This window comes from Typopeltis vanoorti, chromosome 13 (genome assembly GCF_054136105.1).
Source record: "Typopeltis vanoorti isolate ZY-2024b chromosome 13, IOZ_Tvanoo_1.0, whole genome shotgun sequence".
Classification (NCBI taxonomy): domain Eukaryota; kingdom Metazoa; phylum Arthropoda; class Arachnida; order Uropygi; family Thelyphonidae; genus Typopeltis; species Typopeltis vanoorti.
In genome coordinates this window covers 118,650,902-118,664,814 of record NC_143561.1, presented here as the reverse complement: position 1 = coordinate 118,664,814, position 13,913 = coordinate 118,650,902, and the positions used below count along the sequence as shown (strand labels likewise).

The 13,913-nt window shown below is 34.4% G+C and overlaps 1 protein-coding gene across 3 annotated transcripts in view; it reads right to left on the bottom strand.

Annotated features, from left to right (window-relative positions):
* LOC150100495 (FERM, ARHGEF and pleckstrin domain-containing protein 2-like) overlaps window positions 1-13,913 on the bottom strand; it is a 726,486-nt gene that overhangs the window by 57,188 nt on the left and 655,385 nt on the right. The window lies entirely within an intron of this gene.

The window sequence follows — 13,913 nt, the reverse complement described above, 5'->3', positions numbered from 1 at the left end:
CAAAAGTGGCTAAATCAGCTCATCAAATCACTTGGCTTCTGAAAAATACTTTAACAAGCAGAGACAAACAAGTTATTGTTCCTCTGTATCAAGCCTTGATAAGACCCCATCTAGACTACTGTGCCCAGATATGGGCACCAGGGTTTCTTCTTGATGGGGAGGAAGTGGAGAGGGTCCAGAGACGAGTGACTAAGATGATAGCAGGTCTGTGGAATGAACCATATGAGAACAGGTTGAAGATTTGTGGGTTGCAAAAATTGGTTGATAGGCGGAAAAGGGGTGATATGATTGAGACATTCAAATTACTGAAGGGTTTCTATAAATTTAATCCAGAAGATATTTTTGAGAATAGGACTGGTGGTGGGAGGACTAGGGGCCATACATGGAAGCTGGGCAAGAATGTGGTTAGCAGGGGTGTTAGAGCTAGGTTTTTTACTTGGAGAGTGGTGAATGAGTGGAATAAGCTGCCAGAGTCTGTTGTGGGTGCTACAACCGTGAATGAGTTCAAGGGGAGGTATGATAGATACTGTGTGAATGTTGAATAGTTGTTCTTGACATGATCTTCTTAGGGCCTCCCTCGATGAGTCTGTCGACTCCTTGGAGTTGCCCGTAATAATAATAATAATAATAATAATATTAATTAAAATACCTTTTAACTAATATTTCCAGTATTTCAGATATGTGCATGGAGGCAATGAATAGGATAAGTATGAATGAAGCAGAAGCAATAAAGTTCTTAAAATTGCATAGTGTCAACAAATATAGTTGTATACAACTATTAACAAATTCATCAAACTCAAGATGCAAAGCATATAAAAGAGATTTGTAAGAATGCATAGATAAGAAATAAAGCATCATTTATCTCCATTATGAGGTGTGAAAATCTATCATGCTCAAGGGAACACTTCAGCATATTAACTTACATAAACTGCTGTGTCTCAGAGTCAGTGCAACTGAAGGTAGAAATGTGAACTTCTTTACATCATGCAAGTGGAGCTCTAATTTTAAATAGAGATATTAGCCAGACTAAACATATGTAATATATTTTTATATTTCTAATCCTTTTATAATATAATTATAGTTTGCTGTTAATAGCAGATTAATAAACCCACCAAAATTCAGAGACGAATAACATCAGCAGAAATGAAATTTTTAAGAACAGCAGGTTACACAAAAAGAAATTTTACAACTACAACAAGAGTCAACTTTGCAAATGACAAATAATTATAGAAAAACAAATACAGTATATTCAAATATATGAAAAAAGCAACAGGACTTGATGATATAGCTCTATGTGTCTTAAGGGAATGTTTCAGGCAGTTGGCATACCTGTTTAATAAGGGGGGGGGGTGAAAGGAAGACAAAATTGTTCTACTTTGCAGTCACATAAAGCTGTGACTACAAATTATAAGTCAATATGTATTATGGTTAAAGTATTGGAGAGGTCAGCAAGAGCTAGGATACAGAAATGGGTTGACATCACAGTATTCTGTGTGATGAATGCATTGAACAGGGGAGATGCATAGAGATGGTATATTTTGATTTTGCAAAGGCTTTTGACAGACTGCCACACAACACGCTGGTAATTAAACTAATACGAATGGGATTGGATGACAAACTATTGAGTTGGATAGGTGACTGGTTTCAAATAGGTTACAGCAATTTGTATAGAGTGTGATATCCTGAGAGAGGAAAAACATTAGTGGTGTGCCCTGCACAACACTAGTGTTGTGCAGGGCACACCACTAATAATACATATCATGACTTTCCTCTTTCAACATTGGGATTAAGTTTAACTGGAAACATGCAACTGTTTGTGATCATGCAAAATTGGGGAGGACAATGAGGAGTGAAACAGATGTTATGGCTTTACAGGAGGGGACCTGAACGGAGCGTATGAGTGGCCAGCTGAGTGGAACTATCAGTACAATGTTAGGAAGAATGAGGCTCTGAAATTTGGTAAGCAACAATGAATGCAGAATATACCCCTTGTTGGGGAAATTCTGAAAGAAGTAGAGGACATGAAATTGCATATGTCACAATGCACAAGTTGTGAAGTCATCAGATTATGATAATGATATGGAGGACCTAGATATTCAGAAATAAAGAGGTTATGGTCTCATTGTATAAAGACTTGATCAGGTCCCATATGGATTATTTTGTGCAGATTTGGTCACCTTGTTTTCATGGTAATGAGAATATATCGGAATGGGTCCAGAGAATATTCACTAAAGTGGTAACTAATCTTTGGAATGTGAGATATGAAGATAGACTGAGAGAATGCAATTTGCAAAAGCCTCATGAATAGAAGGAGAGGGAATACGACTGAGAAATATAAGTTGGTAAGGGATTGCTACCTAATTAATGTGAAAGAAATTTTTCATAGAATAGGAAGGATTTAGGAAAAGAGGCTATCCCTGGTACCTAACAGGAAGGTGTGAGCAAAGGAATGAAGAGCAGGTTATTTTCATGGAGAGTGGTTAGTGAATGGAATGCAGTGCCTGAGGGTGTGGCAAATGGACATGAGGAACAAGTTTAAAGCACAGTTTGATCAGCTTTGTGTGTGATAGTGTACCCCTCCCTCAATTATCCTTTGAGCTCCATGGAGGTCTGCAAATAATAATAATCATAATGTGAGCAGAATGTCACTAAATAAGACTGCCAAAAAAAAAATTCTGAACTATAAGCCAAAAGAAAGAAAGAAATAGAGGAAGATCCTTAAAAGATTGTGTGAGGCTGGAACAGGCAAACAGGTCTAATACTGTGAAAGGAAGAAGCAGTTTTAGCAGAATAAAATAAGAGAAACTTTATTATTATATCAAACCTCCAGGGAGTCTAAAGACTCATCGCGGGAGGGCATCAACTCTACAACTCTACGTCTCACTACTCCACCAACCTTCATTATCTAATACCAATGGCATCTACTGCCGACTACCACCACTAGTGCTTTCACAGACAATCACAAACATCCATGCCCACAGTGGGATTCAAACCTGCAGCCTACTGGCTGGAGAGCGGATACGCTAACCACTCGGCCAACCAGGCCGGCATTATTACTGTTATATTTAATTTTCTTTTTAATCAATTCACAAACACTAATCATTTATTGCACATAAATATTGTATCAGCATGGAAAAGCAACGTAAGAACATTTTTTTTTGGTTATTTTTATCTATAAATATGCTTAGCTGTCATATTGATTTATTTAGTGTACAATGACACAACAGCCACAGGATGCAGTCAAGATAATTACCTTCATAAAACTCCACTTTTGCTGCTCTTATCAACAAAATCACCTTCCTGGCCTGCCTTCCTTGTACTCTTCATGCAACTGATTATTACTAACATTCATCTTGCGTTGCCTCCACAGTGCCTTCTTCCAGATTTCAGGCTTGATCTCTTTATTCATCCATTTCACTCTTACCTTGTTTAGCCTTTTCACCTCTGCACTACATTCAAACCTCATCAGAAACTGGCTGCCTTTCATCTGCCCTCCCAAGGATCCTCTTTCTGTTCCAGGTGTTTACAAAGTTCTTTTTTTCCTTCAACTTATCACATTATAGTCAAACTGAGAGACCTGTGTGAGGCTTACCAAACATCTGCCTAGAAGAACATAAGAAATAATCTGAGGCATAAGTATGGTCAAATGGAAGAAAACTACTATGCTTCACCACAACAAATAAATATGGTTGTATAAAACTTCCCAAGATTTGGGAAACTTTAATTCTTAGGCCTCCCAATCAATAGTTAAGACTAGTTAACGCCACCATAGAGGAAGTTCCCCTCATAGAACTTTAGGCTTAAATTCTAATTTTTTCCAACTTACTGTTTTGCGTGTGTGTTTTTGCAATTTTAATACTGTTTCCCTGATGGTATCTCAGTGACTGAGATGAAATATAGGAGTGATTAAATGTGTGTTTAATTATTTTTATGTATTGTATTTATTTCATGAAACCTTATAATAAGTTCAGATCAGCACGTAAGTCTAAATAGTTTATGGCCTCCCTTGATGATTACTTGACTTTCTGGATATCTAATAATAATAATCATCCTGCTTTATATTGATGCAAAGCCAAATTAATCATGCAGCTTATTCAGAGGCAGCAGTAACAGGAGACATATTCCACTTTTTTAAACCATATATTCATTTCCACCCACTTTCCATTAAGAATATTATTTATTTATTTCAAATTTTAATACTTGCTATCCTGAATTTCTATAAAATGTTGTTAATAACAAAATGTCTGTTTTTTTTAATTGTTTAATTTTTCATTCAAAAAATTAACTTGTATGAGTAATTTTCTTGAGAACTCCATCAATTAATAATTATATATATTATTGATAAATTTCTCAAAAGAATTGAAGAAAATATATTTATACACCATTAATATACACTTTCTGAGAATGAAAGAAAAATTTAAAGTGAGACGTGGAACCTCCTGGAATCTCAAAGGTATATCAAGTAATGCTCACAATGCAGAATTTTTGAAGTGAGATTATCATAGTCTTTTGAAGTTGACTGCTAAAGAAAATTGTTACTACTGCTTTTTTGAGTTGTTGGTAATGTAAAATTTTGTTTTAAGTACAATTAATACAATAAGGACTTTTACAAATTGAATTCAGGGTTCATCCCATCAAAGAAGTATGCAACTTAATCATCTTGCAGGCCAGACAATATCAGTACTACCATAATGGTGCCCAGTTTGAGTTTCTAACTACCAATGCAGTGAGGAAGATTTTCAGCTTGGTGAAATAATGTAAAAGAGTTTGCTGAAAAAGAAAATTAAGCAATCTCAAAGTATGATATTTGCCTTAAATAAGTCATGTGCTCAGACTTTAATAAGCATATTTAGAAGCAGAATTATTTCAAATGAGAATACAGAGTCAATTTATAATAAAACAAATCATAGAAATCTGAAAAACTGGAATTGAAATTGAAACTCAAATTGAAACCAAAACCAGAAACTATATTTCTAAAATCCTTGAATTTAATCAAAACTTGATTCATTATTTTTTGTTCAGTTTTTCCATCCCTGTTAAATACAAATCACACTTTGAATATGTTCATATGATTTAGGCTTTAAGAGCTTCTGAGGCCAATGTCTTGGACACTGGTCTTCTTGTCATTCTCTAATGTGCTGGGAATAATCTGGAGAATTACAGTTCTACTGCCAAAACACAATCCTTTAAGCATTTAATTTAATGCTTCAAGGTAATCTTTATGAATTTAATATTTGTTTGGTATGAGTGATTAAAGAGAGACCATTAAGAGCAACATTAATAGCTAATTTTGCCATTAAAATAGTCCAATTAAAACAAACTAAAAAATTTTAACAGTGATCCCAAATACAAAATTTTATTAAATTTCACCAGGTGGTTAAAATACTATTATCACCATCAGACCTCCATAATATCAAATGATTCACTGAAACAGGTCTTCTATCACAGTCATACAGCTCATCAAACTGCAACTTAAATGCATTCACTTTCACCACACTCTCAGGCAATGCATTCCAATCACTCACCACTCTACATGTAAAAAGTCTGTTTCTTACTCTTCACTTCTTCTCATCTGTAAACAACTGCAATTCCCCACTGAAAACTCTCTAATATCATTAACATTCAAGATAAACAGCAACAGCTCCAAAACAGACCCTTGGGGCACACCACTAGTGAAGCCTCTGGGATATTGCTCCTATGATATCTATCAGATGGCCAATCTCCAATCTAACACACTAATCTATTATCCGATCAAATCCATTCCAATTAAATATGAATTTGTCATGTGGTATCTCAAAGGCCTTTGAAGAATCCAATACACCACTGGGTATGCATCTTTCTTGTCCAATGCACTTTTTTCATTAAAAAAATTATGATAATCACCATACACAAGGATGGGTAAGAAGGAACTAGTTCACATTTACTTTAAAGTGGATTGTATTCATTGGGAAACACATAACATGAGAGAAGACTGTTTCAGAAGACAATAGCAGAGATAATCAAAGACGAGGAGGAAAACTTTTTTTTTTCCCTACAGGTTTGTTGGAATTGATCTGTGAAGTAGTGTTGACTAGTTGCTGCACATGAATCAATTGATTTAAAAGAGGGGATGGATCAAATGAACACTGGCTGCCATGTCAGTATTTGAAGAAGATGGAAGCAGCAGAAACTGACCGTGTGAGAGTGAAGGGTCATTAATCAGCCTAATTGCACTTTTCTGTACTGAGTCAAGTATTTTTAGGCACTCTTTGGTGCACCACTCTAGATATGTGAAGAATATTTTATAGTTAGGTGGATTTATGATTTGTATATATGATTTGTTAATAGCTGTTCAGAGGTAAAGTAATGCCATGAGAAAAAGTGAAATCTTAATATTTTTTGGATGTTGAGGAAGAAATGGTTGCAATGTATTTATATCAAGAGGTTTTTGATGATAGAATAATCCTAGGTGGATGCAGTTCTTGTTTGAGGGAAATAGGCAAAACAGTGTTTTGCTTTGCACGTACTGCTTCATACACCTTTTGGAGTCAAGTTCAGTATATGTGTTTAGGTTTGAATGCTGAAAACAGTATCCCAACCAACCATGCAAAGAAGTTGTGAAGATCATCCCACTTGGCATTTTTATACTGCCATACAATCAATGGGTGGGAGTGGCTGTGTGTGTTGTTGCTCCATGGAGGAAGAGAATAGCATCAAGTCTGAATTAACTGAAGGAAAAAACAGCATTCGCAGTGTTCTTAGAAGGTCACTAATAAGGAAGAGATCCAGGGTGTTTGGAGAGTGGCTAGGATATCTGGTATTTGAGCAGGCATATGCATGAATTTTGTAAAGTCAATGGTAATAGCAAATGTCTCAGCATCTCTGCCTGCCTGATCTGTGCAGCTGGAGGAGGAAAGTCATGAAGTTGTGAACATTAAAATCCTCAAGAAAGATGATCTTGCTGTTAGGAAAGGTAGACTAAGGAAAATCAACATATAAAAGAAGGAAATCAAAAAGTTAAGAGTGGATGATGGCATTAGAGACAGCAAATGAACTGATAGAATGTTGAAGAGAAAAAAATGGAATTGAAGAAAAAAAAAACTTGTCACGTTATCATAACGTTATCAGGCGCTCTTTAGTATTGAAGGCTATTCATAACTTATTTTTTAATAGTATTAACAACACCTATAGTATTAACCACCATTAACAGGCACACTTTAGTATTGAAGGCTATTCATAACTTATCACTTCATCACTTAACAACACCAAATGAACTATTTTATAAAAAAAAAGATGTTTATTAACTTGTTTGTATTTTGCTCAATTTCAAATCAACATCTTCAGAGCAAAACACAAAGATCTGGAGTCCTAATTTGGTACCTTCTAATGTTATAAAAAAGAAGTATTACAGGTATGTGGGAGTCAATTTTAAGATAACAATCTATCAAATTTTTTGGAAATTAATGCAACCATATTTGTTCAGGTTAGAAAAATTCCTCATAGCCATGGCTGACTCTAAAATTTAATAATCTTTCCAATCTGTAATGACTTCTAAATAGCACATTAGTTTTCTACCATTTAATCCTATGTAAAGGATTGTCCAAAGAGTCGTCTGCCAGACCTGACTTGCCATAATAATGGTAGCGAATGTATTTTTTTTTTAATGTTCTTCCAGGCAAATGTTAACAGATCTTATTGTCTGCCATAGTAGACTAAGTCAGTCACAAAGAACTTCATACACCCCAGGATATTCTTAAATTAGCAACTCTGATCTGCTTTCCTAAGGATAAATTTCACTGCTCTTCAACACACTTTTACGTAACTTCCAGGAATGACCCCTGGTTCTTCCCCCTCTCACCTTCTACTCTTTTTTTTATAATGCCCTCTGGATTAATCTGATAAAATCTTCTCACTAACTTAAACGTCTCTATCATAATACACCTCTCTTCCTCCTATCCACCGAACTCTACAATTCACATTTCTTCAACCTCTCTCGATATCCAGAATTCCCAAGTCCCAATATTGTCTTAGTCACTCATCTCTGGACCTTCTCCAATCTCTCCACATCACAATGAAAACCAGGTGACCAGATCTGAGTACAATAGTCCAAGTGTGCCTTATACAGTGGCATAACCACTTCCTTATCCATACATGTTACAGCACTTCTTATCAGAGCAACACTACGATGTGTAGCCTTTGCAACACTAGCAATATGTCCTCTAAACTTCAATCTAATGTCAATCATCACTCCAAAATCTCTAATCTCATCCACTTCCTGCAGTATGACACCATCGATATAGTACACAGCCTTATATTTCTGCACTCCAAAATGCAACAACTTGCACTTAATGATATTAATACTACAAATCCACTCTTTTGTCCAAGTAAAACGTTTATTCAAATTGTTGGATCCTATTTCGTCTTAACCTATACTTTGGATCCGTCAATTTGTCACTATGATTTTCTTAAAACAAAATATTAAGTTGCTAGTTGATTACTAATCCAAATATAGAGAAAATTTGTATTTATTGACTGCGCCACTCTATATCTAAATTAGTCCAAGAATTTAAGTAAAATCAACTATCAACTATTTCTCTTTTATGTGTTATTATTATGTATACAGGCCGAGTTTATTTAACTTGTTTAATTCACCCACTTTGGTTCGATTATTTTATGTAACGGTGCAGTAAAAGAGATTCAGGCAAAGCACAACTTTAGATCAACAAAACAAACATTTAATATAGGCTTACAAATTATACACTTTAAAGTTTAAATCACTGAATAAGGTATTACAAACATTTTGGCTCATCTGGTAATATAGTCATAAAATTTCAGGCAATGGTTAATCTGTTGTCTGAAATACAACTTTCACAAAATTCAATTGACTATTTAATAAGATCAATGTCATAAAGTTCCTTAGTAACCAATTACATTAATATCACACAGTTGCATAAGTTTCAAATACAATATATGGGCGGCAACGCTTCTTCACAAGTATACGCTCTTAAATCCACACTCTAGCTATTCTCCGCAAAAGTTATTGTTAATGTAAGGATATTTTAGGAAGAAACATACACGTTTCTGCATAGGAGTAACAAAGTTGGTTAATTCTTACTGGTAAATCTCCTTGTTCATCTACTTATACACGGAACCATCTTATGACTGTATTCACTTAAAACAATTAAAAGCACTCATTAAAAACAGATCCTCTTAGTAACAACTGAAATAATTAATGGTCGCAATTCACATAGGTAAAGGTTCTTGCTTGGAGCAAAATGCTTGTACTATCTTTGACATCACTTAATCAATTCAGTATTATACTAATAACTCATGAACTAAGGTAACACGTAGAAATTCTTTAACTTGAAGTTTTTATGCACAGTTGCCTATTCTTCAGCACATTTAATTAATCTTTTAGGCACTATATCTCTTAGCACAGCTATCGTTTAAATTTAACTTTGCTGCCTCTACTTATTCTCTTAGTTACTCCGTGCTATTCTTCAAGTTTCTGTGTGTCCCTGAAAGGTCGGTCCTGAATCAAAATCCCAACAAAATTATCGCTAGTCATCCAGTTGTTACTTTGCTATCTTCCGTTGCTTTATTTGTTGTTCTGCAACTTACTAGCTAACTCGCTCCTCGACTAGTAGACTTTAGCGAGCTTCTTGACTGACTTGCCGACTTGCTATTATCTCTCTACTCGGTATTAACTCACTTTGATTCCCCCGAATGAATTGTTTTCTCTGTTCTTTGCTTATATATCCCTTCTTCCCGCCGAAATTATTCTCGTGCTCTACTTCTACTAAAATCCTTTCCAGCCCTTCAATACCAATCTGCCACGCGCTGTTCTAAACTCGTGCTAGCTATCTTATATACGTCTCCATGACAACCAAAACAAAATATAATAAAACTGAGGCATTGCATAGCGTTATACTTCTACATACAGGAACAAATAAGGAATATTTGCATTTCAATTAATACGCAGTTAAAATGTTGAATACAAATTCTTATAATATTAACATAGCAATAAATAAAATAAACTTAATAATATTTTAATACAGATTCTTTTCACTATTATTATATATCTTTGATTAATTAATTAATTATTAATAGAACTTAAAGGTAGTTACATGAATATTAATTTATAAACAAGTGATTTACATTAAATAATTACAAGTATAGCTTATGTGATGGATTTTATTGGATTCTGAATATATCTCTATATATTCAGAATCCAATAAAATCTTCCTGAAGGGAATTAACTTCAGCAGTGCTACTTATAATTCTTCCCAACTTTGCATCATCAGCAAATAACTGAGGATCCCAGGTCAACATGATATATCGTTTACAAACAAGTTAAACAGCAGGGGACCAAGAACAGAACTATGGGGCATGCCAATAGTTACCTTCCTTTTTTGAGATGCTGCTCCATCCTACACAACCTGCTAGTATCGTTCACAGAGATTGGCTCTGTATCTATTATCCTACTATTTATTCCCATCCTCTGCAGTTTGTACACCGACTTATCATGTGGTAATCTATTACAAAGATACTTTTGCAAAGTCTAAGAATATCAATGTATATGATTCTCCCTTATCTAACACACTTGTCACCTTATCATAAAATGCAAGTAAGTTACTAAAACAGGACCTACCCTTTAGAAATCCATGCTGACCATCATAAAGAACACTATATCCATCAACCCAATTCCTTACCAATCTCTCCAACACCTTGACCACAACCACAGTTATAGAGACTGGCCTATAGTTGGAGACTTCTGTCTTATAACCATGCTTGTGGAGTGGTACTATTTTGCCTTCTTTCCACTCCTTAGGAACCCTACCCACTGCAAGATTTTCATTAAAAAAAAACAGGTTAAGGTGCACATTCCTTAAGAATACATGGTACTATTAATCATTCACATCTAACAAAACCAGTTCCAATTCTCCTAATACTTGCCTCTCTTCTATATATTGCACCACATCATTTATGCCAGTATGATATATGCTGATAAAGTGATCATTCAATAATTCCACTATATCCTTTGCAGCTGTTAGTCTGCTGCCATGTCTATCAACCAGTGTTAATCTGCCATAATTATTCTTCCTCTTGCTTGCCATGTAGTGGAAACAATCCCTTGAGTTAACTTTGGTCTGAACAGCCAATCTCCTCTCATACTGTACCTTTTCTTTCTTTCTTCATGGATCCAATCAATACTAACTGTCTTGTACCTCCACTATAACATTTTCTTTTCCAGCACAGCTTGCTTGATTTCACTGTTCATCCATTTCACTCCTACTCTATTTACTTGCTTAACCCTTGATATGGAGTTATAGATTGCTTTTGTCAGATACTGCCTTGTGAATTTCCATGCACTGTCAACATCTTTTCCACTCAGCTCATCTACCAAATGTGCTGATGCTAAATGACTACAGAGCTTCCTATAATCACCTGCTTTATACTTCCATATGTATCCATTTTTGGCAGTGATTTTTCTTGTTTCATCACTTCCCAAACAAGTACCTCACGATCACTCTCACCAACTGGTGCCAATGTTAGCACTTCATTAACAACTACATCTTGTGAGGTTATCACCAAATCGAAAACATTAACCTCTAGTTGCTTCAATCACATGCTGCTTAAGATACTTATCTCTCAGAAATTCCACAAACTTGCTCTCCTTGTTCCCACACTCTCTCCTCCTTCCGGTCTATATTCCTGTAATTAAAGTTTCCAATCAGGATCACCTTCTATTTACATGGCCAACTAATTTGCCTGAACATCCCACAATCATATTCTCTGCATTCCCTGGCATATAACAGCATCCTATCTGATATACTAACCTATTTATTTCAACTTCACACTATACAGATTCAAAATCTGTGCATGCACTATCAACTTCCACACTTTGTGGACAGAATTCCTCTGCAATCATTAACCCCCCCCCTCCTCTTTTCACATTTCTATCCTTATGAAAAATTATATATCCTTCTAATTCTATTCCTGAAATACCTAATTTCCTTTTAACTTTCTCCGTTTATCTTTAACATACAACACTTCATAAACAAACTCAAAACATTACACTTGACAAAAGAGATTTATTAACCAGTTTTGCTGTAGCTGCCCTTTTCACACATGTTCCAATAAATGACATTTCTTCTTTTACAGGATAAATTTCTGCCTGATATCATGGCCCATGTACTACGTTCTGTTTTTTTTTTGTGTTACAAAATACTTTTTACCTAGAAAAAAGATAGTACAGTCATGGGCTCATCAATATCTAGCCACCTGACTTTAGACACTTTCCTCAGCCACCAACACACAACATGAATGCATACAATAATAAATTTAGTTTAATCCTTTATCCCAGTGAGAGCAAACAAAGTTTGCACCTGAAAATATCTTCAGGACTGAATATAGTGTTGTACTATCTTACCTGGGTAAGTAGTGCAACACCAGGGTAACTCTTAGCAAAGGTGGAGCAAGTTACCAACACTCCTATCCCAGTATCTCCCATAATGCAAAACACATCTCCTTGTGGATATGTATACTGTTATGTATTAAGGGATTGGCCACTACCCAGACTAGTAAGATAAGATAGTACAAACACTATATTCAGTCCTGAAGATATTTTCAGGTGCAAACTTTGTTTGCTCTCACTGGGATAAAGGATTAAACTAAATTTATTATAGTCTAACCTAGTGAAAAATAAACTTTCAACATGAATGCATACAATTCACAATTTAAATTAAAAGTCAGAACATGCTTCCATTTCTGGATACAGCTGTCACATATCTTCTCTCTGGCTGTCTTTTCTTCATTGTTTACCATAAGACTACATATTATTATTATATAATATGACACAGAATTATTTAAAACAATTATTAATTTAAAAAAATAAAATAAAATAATTAAACTTATGAACAATAATAGTGATCACTTCCCAAAACTTATATATTGGCAGACAGTCTGATCACTTCAGGTTCAGACAATTTCTAATCGTTTCACATGTTTCAAGACTCTGTTATATTTTTTGGAATCTGACAGGTCTGGCCTTGCTTTTTAAGCTACTTACACCAGGCATGGAGTTCTTTAGAACCAGACAAAACTTCTTCACTCCAGCAAGTTCAAATTCAATTGCCTTTTCCTTGAGATGTGAAATGCTAAGAAACTGTCTGAACCTGAACTGATCAGAATGTATGCCAATATCCAAGTTTTAATAAGTGATCACTGTTAATTGTTCATAATTTTATTCATTTATTTATTTTATTTTTATTTGTTTCTTAAATTAATAATTATTTATTATTTTTTTAATCTATGCAAGTTACCAAAATTGACCAGTTACCAAAATTGATATTAACAGTCGTAGTTACATTAACTACGACTGTTAATATCAGTCATAATATGTTATGACTCATTATTTTGATTCATCTTTTGAATCTAATTAATGGTCTATATCCCTGATAATGTCCACATAATGTTGGATGAAATATATATCAGTTTTTGAATAAATTCTATATAAATTTTTGTTACAGTTAAAATGTATGATATTATACTATTAAAGTATAAAGGAACAACTGCAGTGAGTTGCATAGATAAAAAAAATTAAATAATAATTATTAAACAGTGAAAGTTATTTTAATATTGATTAGGCCATCACTATTGCTGTATTAAATGTTAATATTAATTTGTTCTCTGGCCATGTAAAATAGTTTGATGTAGGTTTTTTTAACATTAGATGTCAAGCCAATAGAATAACTGGTGTCCAAAGTGCTACTATGGTATACTGTTTTTATTCCTGTATAGGGAGTAGGTGAGGCCGTTTTTGATATACCTCATATACCTCACCTTATCTAACTGATTTTTATAAACTTATTCTTATTCTTATAAAGAGACTCAAAACATATATATATTTTTTCTATATATATGAAAAGATA